Source organism: Girardinichthys multiradiatus, chromosome 12 (genome assembly GCF_021462225.1).
Source record: "Girardinichthys multiradiatus isolate DD_20200921_A chromosome 12, DD_fGirMul_XY1, whole genome shotgun sequence".
NCBI classification, from domain to species: Eukaryota; Metazoa; Chordata; class Actinopteri; order Cyprinodontiformes; family Goodeidae; genus Girardinichthys; species Girardinichthys multiradiatus.
In genome coordinates, this window is record NC_061805.1 from 37,926,393 (window position 1) to 37,946,292 (window position 19,900).

General features: G+C 41.8%; 1 long non-coding RNA gene across 1 annotated transcript; it reads right to left on the reverse strand.

The window, feature by feature from the left end:
• Positions 1–12,209: 12,209 nt before the first annotated feature.
• LOC124877655 lies at positions 12,210–12,831 on the reverse strand. Its single transcript, XR_007040579.1, has 2 exons — positions 12,374–12,831; positions 12,210–12,292 (listed from the first exon to the last, which is right to left on the reverse strand). It is a non-coding gene; the product is annotated as an uncharacterized LOC124877655 (long non-coding RNA).
• Between the last annotated feature and the right edge of the window lie 7,069 nt (positions 12,832–19,900).

Sequence of the window (19,900 nt, forward strand, 5' to 3'; positions counted from 1 at the left end):
CTACATTGCTCATTTTCTCTTATTTTGATCTCTCCTAGCTTCCATTCATCTCATCAAACAAAACTGTGTATTATTTTACCAAGTCTAATTTATAAACCTGTTGGTTGACACCAGGGCTGTATTCTCTGTGAGGTTTTAGAGCTGGGTGATGACCAATTGAGCCTTATTAAACAAACTGGGGCTGCACGGTGGTGCAGTTGGTAGCACTGTTGCCTTGCAGCAAGAAGGTCTTTCTGCATGGAGTTTGCATGTCCTCCCTGTGCATGCGTGGGTTCTCACCGGGTCAAGACATGCCTGTTAGGTTAATTGGTCCCTCTAAATTGCCCTTAGGTGTAGGAATGAGTGTGTGCATGGTTGTTTGTGTGTTGCCCTGCGATGGACTGGCGACCTGTCCAGGGTGTACCCCGCCTCTCGCCCATAGACAGCTGGAGATAGGCACCAGCTTCCCCGCGACCCACTATGGAAGAAGCGGTAGAAAATGATTGACTGACTGACTAAACAAACAGCTAATTTACGAACCAATAAAAGCAGCAATAGAACTCATCTACTTCGTTTAATGATTTTTTGCATGGTGGCCATACATATTCGGGTGAGCTAGGGGCAGGTGGTTTTGGATAAACTGCACAGATCACTGCACTGCAATCTTTGAAGCATTTTAATAGTGTGCTGGGAAATAACCCAAATGTATCTCTAGATATCCCGGTTATTAGCTGCTGGATTATGGTCCACCAGATATAATATAGTGATATTACCACACAGAGAGATCCGATATACTAAAGCCTTTGAAAGAGTAATTACTGCATCAAACCATGTACTGGCAGGAAGGAAGCTGTAATTCACTGCTGATAATGGATCAGGCAGTTCATGCTTATCTATTCAACTTTTTTTCAGAACTTTTTAGATGCAAAATATTGCACAAGAGATGCATTAAAACTGTAAAGCAAATGTTATTTTGATTATTTTTTGTGACAGCTTTTTTGTCAACGCAAGCTTTGTGAACTGACAATATATTCTATAAAGTAAGCCAAACTGAAATTGATTTTTTCCCATTGCTGCCTGGCAGTGCCTTTTTTTTTTTTACTTTGTGTGCTTCATAATCATGTTTCCCTTCTGTTCAGGCCCATCTTCACACGTTGCCATCGCACACCTCTGTTCTTATTTAGTTCTCTTCTACCAGCTGTTCTTGCTGTTCTCTCTATTATCTCAGGTGTGATGGCAGCGTCTGCAAGTTGAACGTGGGGGAGCAGATGCTTAGATTGCCAGAGGAAATTGCAAAACTGGAAATAGGTGTAGGTGTACAGCTTCAAGAACTTTAGTCCAAGGTGGGAAGAATTAAAAAAAATCATGCTGGCTTTGGTGGATCTGACATATAGCAGTTTAATGAAAACACCTGCAGCTAGGGTGATAAAAACAATTGACAGGTCTGTGAATGACTAACACTAAATATGCTCCAATATGTCTTTATTTTTTTTTTTACAATTAAAGATGTCTCCTAAATGCTACATCAAAAACATGGTAAACTATGCAGTTGCAGCAATGTCAAGATACTACATTTCTGAGTCCTGGCAGCAGCTGTGATGCCCTTGAAACAGCTGTGCATGTCACAATTTCCAAGTTTAGGGTTTTGATTTTCTTTTGCGTGCATTTTTTAACCATTTTCTTGCTGTGCTTATATTTTGCATTTTTCAGTTCCGTTCCTTGTGTCTATTGGTAGATGCCTTTGTCAGTTTATTCTTTTATGTTTGACCTCCTGAGGGCTGTTTCACAAAAGCAGAATTAAGAAATCCAGAATAAGAAATAAAGCTAGGCTTGACCTAGCGTGATCAGTGCATCCTGGCTTTATTCGTCACGCAAAGGCCAAGCCAGGCTCAACAGGTACGGCTATGTCAAGCCAGGTGTAATCCAGCTAAATACGCGTCCACAGCGTTCTTCAAAAGGCCATGAGATCTTTCACAGATTCACTGATGCTGCAATGGATAAAGTGAGAGCACTGTACTTCACTCCCAGTGAGCAACATATTTTGATGGGGGCTTATAAAAAATTAAAACCAATTATACTAAAGAAAGGAAACACTGCCGCTATTATTAAATTATTTAAAATTTTGCAGACTGGTAAAGTTTTGGACAAAATGTTGGCTATAATGTACTAATGACTTAGAAGGTTCCTGCTCACACATTTCATTCTCTTACTGATTTTAATCGTCAAAAAAGGGTAACGTGTCTGGCACAGGGGGTGGGCCACCATCTCCTGAATTCACCCCAGCAGAAGAGCTGGCCCTTGCAGTGAACAAGGGGAGGCCTGTCTTAGAATGGATCTATGGGGGGAAAAAACACGGATTCTGTCCCATCCATACAAGCTGCACCCCTCATACATGGTAAAAAAACTCCACAGCTGCACAGTCAAACATTCATATAGTATGATATGGACTGACTTTGACTGTCTTGCAGTATCTGGCAACACAATGACTCTCGTGGAGCCAACAGAGGATGACATTGATCCAGGGAGTATTATTCATTAAACGGATATAGGCTATAGTCACCTGTCAACACTAGGTCAATGAGTTTGGTTAATGTGGCAGGGTAAAGGAACCTCAGGAGATGAGGAGTCTCTGAGCGACTCAAGAAAGCTGGAGGTAAATTGCTCTTGTGGAAATACTTTAAATTAAGTCATAATGGAAAAGAAGTCACTGATGTGATGCTCATAGAGGGAAGGGGAACACCTCCTGGGTGTCATAATGGGGTTTTCTTAGACTCTGAGATTACACAGCCACGAGGACAAAGACAGCGTTTTAACAGTTTATTAAGATACACGGATAGAGATCAGACTGGAACCAGGACTGAAGCAGACGGACAAGCACGGGACCTCTCTGAAGGAAGAGAACAGGCTAATAAACACTCTGGGTAGAATTGGAGACAATGTACCTGAGTTCTTAGATGCTGACTTACAGGAGTTGAGTTCTTGGAAAGAGTTGGCCACCAGAAATATCTGCGAATGAGGGCTATAGTGCTACTCGAACCAGGATGCCCCAAAAACCTGGAGGAATGACCCCAGTGGATGACCTGAGATCTGACAACAGTGGGGACATAAAGACGACCCCGGGGACCCCCACCTAGATCAGGCTCACCTTGTTGGGCATGTCTAACCTGATCCTCCTGACCCATGTTACAGCCCCCACAACATAGGATGACCGATGATTGGATCAGGTTCTGAGTTGTCTTTGGTAGGAGAAAACTGTCTGGACAAGGCATCAGGCTTGACATTCTTGGGACCTGGGCGAAAGGTAATAGTGAAGTTAAACCGGGAGAAAAACAATGACCAACGAGACTGTTGTGGGTTAAGACGCTTAGCCTTTTTGATGTATTCTAAGTTCTTGTGATCGGTCCACCCTTCTAAGGCCATCTTAATGGTCAAAAGTTCATGATTTCCCCCATCGTAGTTCCTCTCTGCAGCAGAGAAACGTTTAGAGAAGAATGCACAGGGGTGGAGCTTACCATCCGTGGGGGATCGCTGGGAAAGGACTGCTCCCACCCCAGTGTCAGAGGCGTCCACCTTCATCACAAACTGCTCCTTGGGATCAGGATGTTTCAGCACCGGAGCCGTAGAAAAACGTTGCTTTAAGTCATTGAATGCCTTATCAGTTTCAGGAGACCAGACGAATGGTTGTTTACTTAAAGTGAGAGCTGTGAGGGGAGAAGCAAAGAGACTGTAGTCTCGAATGAAGCAACGGTAAAAATTGGCAAACCCCAGGAACCGTTGCAACTGTTTATGATCCGTGGGAACAGGCCAGTCCACAACTGGTGAGATCTTACTTGGGTCTGGCTTCACCTGTCCACCCTCAAAAATGAAGCATAGGAAAATCACAGAAGGAACATGAAATTCACATTTCTCAGCCTTGATAAATAAGCGATTTTCTAGGAGTCTCTGTAAAACAGCTTGAACGTGTCTAGGATGTTCAGTGGAGTGCTTACAAAAAAAATCAGAATGTCATCCAGGTAGACAAAAACAAAAACATTGATGAAGTCCCTGAGAACGTCATTCACAAGAGCCTGAAAAACAGCTGGGGCATTAGTCAAACCAAAAGGCATAACAAGGTACTCAAAATGACCAGTGGGTGTCTTGAAAGCCATTTTCCATTCATCCCCTTCCCTTATACGAACCAGATGATATGCGTTCCACAGGTCCAGTTTTGTGAAAAAGGTTGCCCCCTGGACGGCCTCGAACGCTGAAGTGAGCAAAGAAAGGGAATACTTATTCTTAATAGTGATTTAATTTGGGCTCTGTAATCAATACATGGTCTTAGGGATCCATCCTTAGACACAAAGAAAAAACCTGACCCCATAGGTGAAGAAGATGCCCATATTATACCAGCTTTAAATATATGTAGAAGTATGTACAGGGGTTGGACAATGAAACCGAAACACCGGGTTTTAGACCACAATAATTTATTAGTATGGTGCAGGGCCTCCTTTTGCAGCCAATACAGCGTCAATTCGTCTTGGGAATGACATATACAAGTCCTGCACAGTGGTCAGAGGGATTTTAAGCCATTCTTCTTGCAGGATAGTGGCCAGGTCACTACGTGATACTGGTGGAGGAAAACGTTTCCTGACTCGTTCCTCCAAAACACCCCAAAGTGGCTCAATAATATTTAGATCTGGTGACTGTGCAGGCCATGGGAGATGTTCAACTTCACTTTCATGTTCATCAAACCAATCTTTCACCAGTCTTGCTGTGTGTATTGGTGCATTGACATCCTGATACACGGCACCGCCTTCATGATACAATGTTTGAACCATTGGATGCACATGGTCCTCAAGAATGGTTCGGTAGTCCTTGGCAGTGACGCGCCCATCTAGCACAAGTATTGGGCCAAGGGAATGCCATGATATGGCAGCCCAAACCATCACTGATCCACCCCCATGCTTCACTCTGAGCATGCAACAGTCTGGGTGGTACGCTTCTTTGGGGCTTCTCCACACCGTAACTCTCCCGGATGTGGGGAAAACAGTAAAGGTGGACTCATCAGAGAACAATACATGTTTCACATTGTCCACAGCCCAAGATTTGCGCTCCTTGCACCATTGAAACCGACGTTTGGCATTGGCATGAGTGACCAAAGGTATGGCTATAGCAGCCCGGCCGTATATATTGACCCTGTGGAGCTCCCGACGGACAGTTCTGGTGGAAACAGGAGAGTTGAGGTGCACATTTAATTCTGCCGTGATTTGGGCAGCTGTGGTTTTATATTTTTTGGATACAATCCGGGTTAGCACCCGAACATCCCTTTCAGACAGCTTCCTCTTGCGTCCACAGTTAATCCTGTTGGATGTGGTTCGTCCTTCTTGGTGGTATGCTGACATTATGTCACCCATAATGTTGTGTGCATTTCAATATTTTGAGCAAAACTGTGCTCCTACCCTGCTAATTGAACCTTCACACTCTGCTCTTACTGGTGCAATGTTCAATCAATGAAGACTGGCTACCAGGCTGGTCCAATTTAGCCATGAAACCTCCCACACTAAAATGACAGGTGTTTCAGTTTCATTGTCCAACCCCTGTATTTCTCCATAGACTCCTGCTCTGAACCTGACAAGCAAAAAAGCCAGCCTGCCGGTAGTGGTGCACCAGGAAGTAGATCAATTGCACAGTCATATGGTCGATGGGGGGGTAGAGAATGTGCTAAGTCTTTGCTAAAAACCTTCTCTAAGTCATGGTACTCCGCTGGAACATTTGTTAAATCTGGGGGTGTAAGGACGTTGGCCAAATGGGAGGAACTAGGGACTGCACAGCGAAGACATGTAGCATGACACTTGATACTCCGGGACTCAATGCGATATTCTTTTCAGTTTATGTGTGGGTTATGATTCTTAAGCCAAGGGTGACCAAGAACAACCGGTGTCTCTTTCGTGGGGAATAGCAAGAAAGAAATGGTTTCGTGTTGGTTACCTGATGTAACTAATTCCAGTGGCTGTCTTCTGGAAGACACAATTTAAAGATTGACCATCTAGAGGGGTGACATTTATAGGGGGTTCAAGAGAACAGAATCCAAACTTCATGAGTACACTGCAGCTCAGAAACAGAACAGTTACCTGTGAAGGCATGGTAAGGCGTATTCGTCACTTCCTGTTTTCACTGTTGCACTCGGTGGATTGTTTGGTGTGTGAAGGCTCTCTCGTTTGATCTGATTTCTCTCTACTGTGATATCTCTTACTTGTTCTAATACATAAGCACGTTAAAACACATACTTTCTGTTGCTGCATTTAACGTTTGGGGATTCTCCGTTTCATACACGGTTTTTCAAGTAGTGGTAAGGGGTCGCTAGCTTAGCATTAGCTTTAACTCCACCATGGCTACCCTTTTCTGCTGTTTCTCTCTCTGAGTCTCCTCCTCTCTCCTGCTCTCTGTGTCAGATGTTCAGTTACTCCTCTGTCTCCTTTAGTGATAATGGTACGTGTAATAAATGTAGCATTTTGTAGCTTTGGAGGCGAGGGTGTCGGAATTGGAGGCCCGGTTCTGCGCTGTTGAAAAACCGGCAGATAGCCGAGGCCCCTTAGCCAGCGCGGAGCCACTGAGGGTAGCTCCCCGTAGCAGTCCTACATCAGAGCCCGGGCAGCCGGGGCCTCAGGCAGGCTGGGTGACGGTACGTAGAAAGCATAGTCCTAGATCCCAGCCCACAGGTCACCACCAACCCATCTGCGTTTCTAACAGATTTTCCCCGCTCAGCAACACACTCGCTGAGAAGCCAACTCTGGTAATTGGCAGCTCCATTGTCAGAAACGTGGCACTAGAGACACCAGCGACCATAGTCATATGTCTGCCAGGGGCCAGAACGGGTGACATCAAATCCTACTTGATACTGCTGGCTAAGGATAAGCATAAATACAGTAAGATTGTTATTCACGCTGGCGGTAATGACACCCGGTTATGTCAGTCGGAGGTCACCAAAGTTAGTGTTGCTTCGGTGTGTAAGTTTGCCAAAACAATGTCGGACTCCGTAATTTTCTCTGGTCCCCTCCCTGATCTGACTAGTGACGACATGTTTAGTCGCATGCTGTCATTCAACTGCTGGCTGTCTAGGTGGTGTCCAGAAAACGATGTGGGCTACATTGATAATTGCCGAACATTTTGGGGAAAACCTGGTCTGATCCGGAGAGACGGCATCCATCCCACTTTGGATGGAGCAGCTCTTCTTTCTAGGAATCTGGCCGAATTTATTAGTTCTTCAAAACTCGACAACCCAGGGTTCAGACCAGGAAGCAGGGTCGTAGTTTAACACTCCTCTGTGCAGCTTCTGTACTGCTACCCACCCATTACCCTATTAACAAAGTGTCTCGCCCACGGCCAAAATTGAAGAGATTAAAAAATAATCGAGAACGAGGAAATCAGGAAAATCTCATAAAAATAAACACAACTCAGATTAAAAAGAAAAATGAAACAATTAAATGTGGCTTACTGAACATAAGATCTCTCTCTTCAAAGACTTTGCTAGTTAGTGACCTGATTTGTGCCAATCAGATTGATTTATTTTGCCTCACAGAAACCTGGCTGCGGCAAGAGGATTATGTTACTATAAATGAGTCAACTCCTACTAATTTAAATTTTCACATTCCTCGAAATACTGGGCGAAGAGGAGGAGTAGCAACCATCTTTCAGTCTGATTTATTGATTAGTCCCAGACCAATCAATAGCTACAACTCTTTTGAATATTTAATCCTTAGTTTTCCTCATCCAAATTGCAAAGCACTAAAACTACTTCTGTTTGTTGTTTTGTATCGTCCACCAGGCCCTTACTCTCAATTTTTAGATCAATTTTCAGACCTTTTATCTGATTTAGTGTTAAATACAGATAAGGTTATTACAGTGGAGGATTTTAACATTCATGTTGACACTGAAAGTGATAGCCTAAATATAGCTTTTAATTCTATCTTAGATTTAATTGGCTTTGCTCAAAACATTAACAAACCTACCCACCTTTGTCTTCATTCTCTGGACCTTGTGCTGACATGTGGCATTGAGTGTAAAGACATAACAATATTTTCTCATAACCCTGTCCTGTCGGACCATTTTTTAATAACCTTTGGAGGGCAATAATTTTGTTTCTTCCCCTTCACAAATTGCTTCTCTTGTTCATAGTGTTACTTCATCATTGCGTGGTGCATTAGACAATGCAGCCCCCTTGAAAAAGAAGGTAAATATTCATAGGAGGCTGGCTCCCTGGTTTAATTCAGAGCTGCGTACTTTAAAGCACAATGTTAGAAAATTGGAGAGAAAATGGCGCTCTACACACCTGGAGGATTCCTACTTAATTAGGAAAAATAACCTACTGTTGTATAAAAAGACACTTCATCAAGCTAGAACAGCTTATTTCTCATCATTAATAGAAGAGAACAAGAATAATCATAGGTTTCTCTTTAGTACAGTTGCTAAACTTACACTGAGTCATAGCTCTGTTGAGCCATCCACTCCCTTAGCTCTTAGCAGTCATGACTTTATGGGATTCTTCTTAAATAAAATTGATTCTATTAAAAATAAAATCTTTGACATACTCCCGAAGATGATTACTTCATCCTCAGCAAGTGAGACAACATTGGAAGTAACTGTAACCTTCAACTTGTATGTTAGACCCAATCCCTACCAAATTATTTAAGGAAGTGTTCCCTCTGATTACCAGCCACATTTTAGGTATGATTAACATATCCTTAGTAAATGGATATGTACCACAGGATTTTATGGTAGCTGTAATTAAACCTTTACTCAAGAAACCTTCGCTTGATCGAGATGACTTAAAAAATTACAGACCTATATCCAATCTTCCATTCTTATCTAAAATTCTTGAGAAAATAGTTGCTAATCAAATGTGTGAGCATTTACACAGCAATGACCTGTTTGAAGAGTTTCAGTCAGGCTTCAGAGCTCATCATAGCACTGAAACAGCTCTGCTGAAAGTCACTAATGATATTCTTATGGCCTCAGATAATGGACTTGTGTCTGTTCTGGTTCTGTTAGATCTCAGTGCTGCATTTGATACAGTCAATCACAATATTCTCTTAGAAAGGCTGGAATATGCTGTAGGGATCAGGGGAACAGCGCTAGGCTGGTTTAAATCTTGTTTGTCTGACAGATTCCAGCTTGTTCATGTAAATGATAAATCATCTTTAAACTCTAGGGTTAATTGTGGAATACCACAGGGTTCAGTACTTGGGCCAATTCTCTTTACTATATATATGCTTCCAATAGGTCAAATTATCAGGCAGCATAGAATAAATTTTCACTGTTACGCAGATGATACTCAGCTTTACTTATCCATAAATCCTGATGAGCCCAACCAGTTAGATAGACTACAAGCATGTCTTGAAGACATAAAAACTTGGATGACTTTAAATTTTCCGCTTCTAAATTCAGACAAGACAGAAGTTGTCGTCTTTGGACCGGAGTCTTTAAAAAAGAAACTGCTTAGTCAATCACCTAACCAGGATGGCATTAAATTGACCTCCGGTAATAAAGTAAAAAAACCTTGGTGTTATTTTTGACCAGGACATGTCATTTAAATCCCATATTAAACAGGTTTCTAGGATTTCTTTCTTTCACCTCCAGAACATTGCCAAAATTAGAAATATCCTATCCAGGAGTGACACTGAAAAACTAATCCATGCATTTGTTACTTCAAGGCTGGACTATTGTATTTCTTTACTATCAGGATGTCCACAAAATGCAGTTAAATGCCTTCAGCTGATTCAAAATGCTGCAGCAAGAGTTCTGATGAAAATTAAAAAGAGAGATCATATTTCTCCTACTTTAGCTTCCCTTCATTGGCTCCCTGTTAAATCCAGAATAGAATTTAAAATTCTCCTCCTCACATATAAAGCCCTTAATGATTTAGCTCCATCATACATCAGAGATCTGATTGTTCCATATTTTCCTAACAGAGCACTTTGTTCTCAGAGTGCAGGTCTACTGGTGGTTCCTAGAGTCTCTAGAAGTAGAATGGGAGGCAGAGCCTTTAGTTATCAGGCTCCTCTCCTGTGGAACCAGCTCCCAGCTTTAGTCCGTGAGGCAGACACCCTGTCTACTTTTAAGGCTAGGCTTAAAACTTTCCTTTTTGATAAAGCTTATAGTTAGAGTGGCCTAAGTTATCCTGAACTATCTCTGTAGTTATGCTGCTATAGGCTTAGGCTGCTGGAGGACATAATGACCACTTTCACCCTCTTCGCTCCATTCTCACACTACTCTCCAATTTTGCTTTTATTTCAGCTTTTAACTTTATTTTCTCTCTCTTTTCTCTTACTAGAAGCTACACCTGGCCTGACTCTGTGTCTATCTGTGACACCTTTCTGGAAGGGGGACATCGTCCAAGCTTCTGCTGGCAACAACTTAATGCTCACCCTCTACCGATGATACACATGGCCCTGTCTTCCAGTGTTTAACCCTTTCTCTCTCCTAGACATAGTTACTGCCTGAGCTTCTACTGTGACTAACTCTATGCGCTCTCTTTCAGACTCTAACCTTGAAAACTGGCTCAGAGTTTATCTGTTCTTTCTTTCTAGATGAAACGACTAAAGGAGCTACATCCATTAACATTTACTTTTACTTCCCATAGAAAGTACTCCTGGATAAGTGATTCTGTGTTCTTTTTGTCTCTGCTCAGTTCTCTCAAACCCCCAGTCGGTCGTGGCAGATGGCCGCTCACACTGAGTCTGGTTCTGCTGGAGGTTTCTTCCTGTTAAAAGGGACTTTTTCCTCTCCACTGTCGCTACATGCATGCTCAGTATGAGGGATTGCTGCAAAGTCAACGCCAGTGACTGTACACTGTCTCTACATGCTCATCCAGGAGGAGTGACTGCTACAAGTCTGACTCGATGCAATCTGCTTGGTTTCCTTAGATAGAAAAACTTTTTATCCAATTTGAATAAATAACTGAATCTGACTGCACTGTTCAATGGTTAGGAGTAATTGGAATGTATGTACCTGACTTTTGTGAAGTCTCTTGAGACAACATGTGTTGTGACTTGGCGCTATATAAATAAACTGCATTGAATTGCAGACATGAAGATTAAATTTCTGGACCAGATCAGGACTAAAAAGATTCTATTCTGAACCTGATTCGAGGAGAGCCATCAAAGGAAACAGTTTGTCTTTGCTACATAGAGTGGATTGAAGCAGGAAACGAGGGTAGTTAGATTGTTGAACAGCGCCCCTTTGATTACTGGCGGGCTGACTCTTTTGGGCGAACGGGACATTTAAGACGAAAATGAACAATGGAACCACAGTACAGGCACTGTCCTGTTTTAAATCTTCTCTTTTGTCTGGAGTGAGATGAGTTCTCCCAATTTGCATAGGTTCAGGAGATGATCCAAAACTCTCAGGTTTGGTGGGTGCTTCATTTTCAGGGTTCTTAAAGGAAGAAAAACCTCTAACTCTAGTTCTCTCACAGATACGGTTATCAATGCAAATAGCAAGACTAATGAGACTCTCTAAAGAGTCAGTTTCATCCCTGTAAGCGAGTTAATCTTTTAAGTCTTCCTTTAACGAATTTAAGAAAGTGCACTTCAAGGCCGAAGGGTTCCAGCCAGATTCTGCAGCTAAAGTTCAGAACTCGACGGCCATAACGGCCACATATCTAGGACCCTGTTTAAGGGTATAATTTCTTAGCTGCCTCATCACCATGTTGATTGGGAAGAAAGGTTAACCTAAACAAACTGATGAACTCCTGAAACAAGTAATAGTGAATTGAAGATTCGTTTATAATGGCCTCTGCCCAATTTAATGCCTGATCCCTGAGTAACCCGATTATATAAGAAATCTTAGATACGTCATCGGGGAAGGATTGAGGTGACCCGGGAAAAATCAGAGTACATTGTAAGAGAAAACCCTTACTTTTATCAAGGTCACCTGTAAATGGTTCAGGAGGAAGAGGAATAATTTATCGGACTGGGTAGTGAACTGGTGCAGGAGTTGACACGACTTAAGCTGGGAATAGAGGAGATGAGACAGGATTAATTTGCAGTGCAGGGAGCCTGGATAACAATTCTTGAAACCGATGATTCATAGTGCTGAGCTAGTGATCTTAGCATAGTATCGTGTTGACCTAACAGAACTCCCTGATGGGAAATAGCTCCTCGTAATTGTGTATCAGACTGTTTGGTCAGCTTGTTCTGTCATTATGGAGTTTTCTTAGACTCTGAGATTACACAACCACGAGGACAAAGACAGCATTTTAACAGTTTATTAAGATACACGGATAGAGGTCGGACTGGAACCAGGACTGGAGCAGGCGGACAAGCGCAGGATCTCTCTGAAGGGGAAAGACAGAGGTTAATAAACACTCTGGGTGGAATTGGAGACAATGTAACTGAGTTCTTAGATGCTGACTTACAGGAGTTGAGTTCTTGGAAAGACCGGGGGGAAATAAGTCCTTTTTCCACAGTGGCTTGAGGCTGACAGGCTGTGCACAGTTTTCGGAAGATGAATTGTTCTGTTCCTCCGCTTGTGTGTCTTTCCTTCCAGGAAACTCCACTATGGTTGGAGAGTTAACGTTGGAGGCTGGACAGGCAGGTTGATGGGTAGTTTTAGGTGACTCCTGAGAAGCTGGGTTTGGAGTTGGAAGCAGAGTGGAGGGTCAGGGCTGAAGTGTCGAGGCTGGAGTTTCCAAACTCCTCTGAACATGACATGAGTGAAAACGGGGACCAGAGAGACTCCACGACTTCCTTCAGCAAAGGTAGATCTGCAAGGCAGGGGAGAAAAACAAGGAGATCAGAGAAATCTGCTTAGAAGCAGGACTGCAGAGCAGCAGAGGTCTAGCTGTTATCACGCCAAGTGAGAGAACGAGCTGACGCCTCCCTCTGGGTTTTCACTCCATAAGTAGCCCAGTTGATTGCTCTCAGATGAGTAACACCTGTGCAGCAGCACCTGCCAGTCACACCCTGCACAGAAAGAACACAGCACACAAACACAGCCTGCACAGAAACCACCGTGGATATGACACTGGGTCGGGGGGCTGGTTCCTCCTGTGGGGTATTGGCACCTGGACCTGGGAGTATAGAGTATGAATGGGGAGTGTGAGTGAGTGTACCACGTCCATTGTTGTTTGTCTTTCCGTTGGGTGTGTGGATGTGAGTGTTTTTATGTGTAAGCATGAGAGTGGGAATGTGTGACTGTGACTGTGTGTGCCTGTTTTTTGTGTCAGGTTGGGTCTTGGGCTGTTCCCTCTCCTGGATCAGTTTAGGCCCCCCATCAAATGAGGGGGCCTAGTCCCTCCCCGCCACACTACCTGTGGTGGTTGGTGTCTCTGTCCGCCGGTGTACTTGTGGTTCTCGGCATTCGGGGCTGGGTGCTTTGGTGTGCGCCGGCTCACTCCTGGTGGCTGCTTGCCGGGCATGGACCCCTGGGTTCTGTCGGGGTTCTGCTTGGGGAGTGATATGTCCCGGGGTCTTGGGTCTCCGGGTCCATGTCTTGATCTTGTTGGACCATTTGTTTGCTGAATATTGGACCATTTGCACGTTGCTGGACGCTACCAGGCCTTCCGGCGTTTTCGGCCATTTTGTATCCCAGGACAGTCCGTTACTACAAATCCCAGCGGCCACTGCGGCAGATATGACGGGGCCGTCCCAAGTCTGACGTCACAGGAGGTAATATAAGAAGGTGAACCCTTTAAAGAGTTGCCTTCAGCTGGGGACCTCGACACGGTTACCATGCAACTGAAGCATCCATCTGGAGAAGAAGAGGTCCCACATGGATTCTTCATTTATCCTCCTTCGTTGGCCAACGAAAAGTTCATGAAAGAGGTTTCTGGAATAAGAAGGCCAGAAATTTCACTTTGCCGATCGAAGATGTGAGTTTAACACGTAACAGAAGAAAAAACCCTCACAGTGGTTTCAAGGAGACGGATCGCTACCTTGTTTTGTTCTAGTCAACTGTTGACGGTCAGATCATATTTTTCCTTTTCGCCAAGGAGGCCAAAAGACGGAGATTGACCACTTTCTTGAAGTTTAACTGTGGATGCGCAGAAACTCTTCACCCCCCTTTTCTCTCTCACTCGCTGCCCCAGAAGGAAGACTTCAACAAGTAAAATCCACCCATTTATTTTCATTTCTTTATTAGGAATATCGTGGGCAGGGTAGAGGAGGTTTTAGTGCAATGTAGAATCGCCACTTAGAGTCGAATGTGTTCTGAATTGTATGTGCATGCCATTGTTCTTTAGAAATGTGATTACTGTTGTTTTCTGAGGCCGCCGAGTCTCGCAAGATTGTGCTTTCACCTGTCCCAAAATGTCCTTTCCTGTCTGTCTGAAAGCCCTTCTCAATACAAGTGGTTCTTTGTGAACAATGTCATTCAAGAATGGACACGCTATTGTAAAGGAAGTTAGATGTTTTTGGAGCTACTTATATGACCGGACCTGATTGACAACACCTTTGCTTCTTTATCAGCCATTTATCTCATCCCCTCGGCACATGCAATAGTCTATTAAGGGCTTTTCTGTCAATCTAGAACAACAGCTGTCATGAATAATACATACAGATAGTAACATTGCCCACGTGGATAATTATAAAGTTAATAATGGTACAGGCAATATGTATTAGTGGTATTTTAATAGGCTAATAAAAATACCAAAACACACATAAGAAAACAGAATCACTGACAAAACTCATTGATTTCTGATTGGCATAAGTGCTGACTTAAAAGATAAGGCACCAGGATTAACTAAGCCTGGCTGTTAGCCTGGTATGGAGCAGGCTAACTTCAAAGAATAAATCACCATGGCAAATTCTGTGTTACTGCTTTTGTGAAACTGAGTCGAGGCTTAATTAAGCCAGGGTATCTGAAAAATCCTGGCTTTAATCCTGGCTTAATCACTTATCTCTGGTTTTGTGCCCTCCGGTTTACTTTAGTGTTTGTGTACATTTTTGTATTATTACGCTAGATTTCCTCCCTGTGTTTCTCTCTGTCTTCTACTGCTCATTTACTCTTCTCCCTCAGCTCTCTCTTCATTGTTTTCAGCTGTTAATCATTCTCACCTGATTACTCTCACCGGCTCTCCATGCATTTTCTCCTCTCACTCGCTGGTTTCTTCTGTTAATGCTCCATGTCTGCGACTCTGCTTCATGTGCTATGCTCCGTGCCCTGATTCTCCTGAGTTCTTTATGTATGTTTGCTGTTTATTTATCATTAAATAATTTCACACACTATGCTACCTCCGAGCCCCTGTCTGCATTTTGGTCATGCTACATCCTGATGAAACATGAGGGTGCATGTCACTATGGTCCAAACCAGAGCATCACCACAACACTTGACAGTGTCTTCAATTTTTTTGGGTGCTTCATGACCTCTTGTGCATATGCAAATAGGCAAACTTGATTACTGTTGTGATATGGTGAGGCCCATTTCAATTAGCATCGCCAGCAGATCAGTTTTTATGTGTTTATCCTATTAATATCATCTGACCAGACTATTACTGCAGATATCTTGGCTGGCTAATATTTAGCTCAGAGCAACACTTTGCCTAAGTACAGCCCTCAGTGGCTGCCCAGTATGGGTCATGCATTAGCCATAATAAGCTGACCCTTTCCCAACCTCACACAGCAACAAGGACTTCTAGTTCATTGAAATCTATTGCTTATCTGAAGGTTTTCTTACACTGTTGTCTTTGATTTATCTGCCTGACAACTCAAAGAAGGCATTCCCCCTAGAGAATGAATTCCCCCAGCAAGATGGTGCCACCATCATGCTTCTCAGTAGGTGTTGTATAATGTATTCAGTGTAATGTCCAATGTTAGTTTTTCTCCACACATTGTGTTTTACATGTAAGTCAGAATGTTTAACTTTTGAACTCTACTGACCAGAGCACCTCTTCAAAATCTTTATAGCACAGCTGTATTTATACTGAGATTAAGGGTGCATTCACACTGCTGGTCTGGTCCAGGGATCGGTAAAATTAAGGGCATTCACATCTATAGTTACTGTGTGTTTGCATAACACAGAGATTGTTGGACCGGACCAAACAATGCCATGCAGTTGCAACGGATTGTTTCAGGGGTTGCTACTTTGGTGTTCAAGCATAGTTGTGCACCTGTGCCTCTTTGCTACTCCGCGTAGCCCCACAAGACATTTACAAACTCTTTTGTCTTTGGATTTGTCCTATTACTATGTTTTTCCTCCGAATAAATCATGTTTAGACTGGCAGTTGTAACTGTGCCAGGGTGCAGTTCTCTGGTCCGTTTCAGGTTTTGGGAAGGGTTCACACTGTTCCAAAAACTGGACTCTGGCATGGTAAAAAACATTCCAAAGGTTTGGGGTGAAAGCACTGTAAATTACATTGTTTCCATTTACCAATAGGGTGCCCAACTGGTTGCACAGGATTTATTTTAGGGCCATCAGAAAAAAGCAGCAGAACAAAAATGCTTGACACACTTTTTTAATTTTAATTCGTAATAAAAAACATACAAACCATGTATTATTTACCTTTTGATTTCACTTACTTGCTACTTTGTGTTGGTCTATTTCATAGAATAATTATGTTACCTATGGTGACCCTCAACTATGTGCTGTGAAGGGGGATTGTTTAAGAGGTAGTGTAGAAAATGTCAAACGATTTAAACAAACGAACGTTACAAACTAATTATTTTAACTCCTGCTTCTTTTCACTGGTGAATCTCTTTGAGTTAACATTTTATTTTATCATTTTATTTTAAAAATCATGTCAATATTTCGGTTCAATGTACAAACATTGTCAAAGTGTGTACAATTGCAGACTATAATCATTGAGCTCACAGTGATATGTCTGGTGAATAAATGAAATTTAATTTAGTGTTTGCATTAATTTCAATAATAAATTGTCCAGGGGTTAACAGTAATACGACAGCATGCAAAGTCTGGGACTGGTTTTTGACATTATCCTGGAGAGGATGTCTTATCAGGTACAACACAGCCCAAATAAACGCAACCAGGGATGACAAAGTCCTCCTAAAAAGCTTTTGGACAATCCTTTGTTTTTTTTTTCTTTGTTTTTTTGAAGACCAATATTAGAAAAATGGTCAAATCCAGGATTAAGATCCATAATGTGTGTCGTGTCCTAATGCTTCCCATCACTTTAATGCATCTGAAGGCCACTGCAGCAGCCCTCATCACACACTCCCACAATGGTTCTGTCAACGCTTAATTCAAAGTACATCACTGTGATGACAGCACAATAACTCTTGACCAGTGGTCACGCATGTGCCATAGAATAAATGAAAATGCAGAGAAAGTAGGTCACTGCCATTACTCACTGCTCTGACTGACCACAGGGATGCTACCATGATGTGCTTAGACTGACACAGTGGAAAAATAAACAGAATTATTGTAGCGGATATTAGACCCAGCAAACTGTGAAATTAGAATGTTTTATAGAGATAAGGCCAGAACCCTTGTTTTATTACAGTGTCTGTGTTCAGTTGCAACCTAGATTAGCTAAATCCTGCTTTCTGCAGGGACCTGTGAGGCAGTTTGACAGAGATGATCCAGACCCACTGTGGCCAATCAGGTGGGCTGATCTGCATAGAGAACTGCAGCTGCTCAAACAGGCGGACCACAAAGGTGACTGATCACTGTTTGTAACTTGCTGTCATTGCACAAACAAAAATGCGAGATGTCATTTCCGTCAAAGGTAAAGGAAAAGAAAAAAAAAAAACAGCTGAAAGGGAGCTTTGTGAAGATCAGGAAGAGATGCTCATTACTATTGCTTTACCCTTGAAAAATGGTTTGAGTTCCATGAAAATGTGAAGACAAAAAACTACTCAGTTTTAACAAAAATTATTTTTTTTAATTCGTTTAGGATCTGAGATGATCGGCAGCGTCACCAAGCATGCACTGTTCCAGTTGCAGAGCTACTGTACTGCGTCCTTACGTTCTCGACAAGAACGTACTTTCAACTGTACTTGTCAAGTATGTACTTGCCAAGCACATAAGAATGTACTTGGGTATTGGCAAAGGCCCAAGGTGTTGCAGTAACTTTAATGGGTCAGAACAGTTCTAAGGAGTTGTCTCCTCTTCCCAGTGAAAAATATTTGATTTTATGTTAGGAAAATATAAGCCTAAAAGCATCGAGTGCATTAATGAATGGTTTAAAACTTTAGATTTAGCACCGGAGGGCTCGTTCAGCACCATAGTATAAAAGAAGGTTGAGGAGGCAATAAAAAAAGGAGAAACTATTAACTGACACATCAAGTTTAGTCTGTAGTCCAAGTTTGCTTTAGTTTACTTAATCATGCCAGTGCAATGTGCTTTTTTTTTATCACTGCACTGTACTTTTCATCATATAAAGAAAAATCATTAAATGTAGTCTGTAGTACAACTTTTCTTTATTATGCAGTTTTTTTGTTTTTTTTTTTGTCAATGCAATGAACTTTTTTCATCATATAAAGCTCTTTAAATTGTCTTGTTGCTGAAATGTGCTATACAGCTAACCTTGCCTAGATTACAGTAGCAGAATAATAATTAAAACGCTCTGGTTTGATTCTCATTGACTGCTTGAAAAGCCTGATTATTTGAGTTAAGAGTTCATACTGTCTACATAAAAATCAAAATTAGGTATTTTTTATCTTTTTTGTTTTACTTTGGGATTAAGAAATATTTGTTTTAATTAAATTGAATTTGAATCAACAGATTCCAAATGAGTTTAAAAGTTGGGAAATTTTAATTTTAGAAAAACATAAATTAATAAGATCATACAGCACTTCACTTTTTGTACTGTTCTTTAGTTTTATATTTTTCAGTTACTATTCAAATATTTGTGGAAACAATTACAAAACTGCAATAGTCATTCACAATTCAAGAAAGAACAACAGGAAAAATTAACAAGCTGGAGGTTTCAGACTATGGAGAGCCGTTTTATTCAAAAATAAATAAATACTGCTATTGATAAATTATTAATAAATATCCCCATGAAATAAAACAAAATAAGTATGTTAGAAGAAATATTCATCTTATTTTATTTAATTCATTTCAAGATTTATTTAATTTACTTAAAGATTTATTTATATATTTCATAATGCAGTTTTATTTTGACACTTTTATTTTGTAAAGCTACTTAATGTATTTCAGTGACTTTTACTTTTTAACCCCGTTTTCCATTTTAAGCTCTTTTTATTTCATGTTCTCATATCCAAATAAGGGGGCGGAGTTTTATCTGCTGGCTGGCGCTGGGACAGCAGGGCCGAGCTCAATTCGTGGCAGTGGCCGGCAGAAGCATGCCGCTGCCTGCCAGAAGACAGGATGCCGGAGGGAGCCAGGGGCCTCAAGTAAATACAGCCACCTTATGTTATGCGTCTAAAACTGTTTATTAAATAAAAACAAATAAAGACATCATCGTTTAAAAGTAACAGGCTATAACAATAATGACATCCCGTTTGTCGATAATCAGCATTTGCTTCCACCAAAACAGCGGCCACCGCCGTGGCAGGCTTTTACGGCGGTCTGGCACCGGAATCTCCTGGCTCCCTCCGGCATCCTGTCTTCTGGCTGGCAGCGGCATGCTCCTGCCGGCCACTGCCACGAATTGAGCTCGGCCCTGCTGTCCCAGCGCCACCCAGCAGATGAAACTGCCCCCTCATTTGGATATAAGAACATAAAATGAAAAACGGGGTTAAAAAGTGAAAGTCACTGAAATATGTAAAGTAGCTTTACAAAATAAAAGTGTCACAAATTAAAACTGCATTATGAAATAAATAAATCTTTAAGTCAATTAAATAAATCTTGAAATGAACATAACATAAGATGGAAATTTCTTTTAACATATTTTGCTTTATTTCAAGGGGATATTTATAATTATTTTTAATAATTTATCAATATCAGCATTTATTTATTTAATGTTGAATAGAACGGCTCTCCATATCAAACCCCTGGTGTATAGGGCAAAATAAAAAAACTC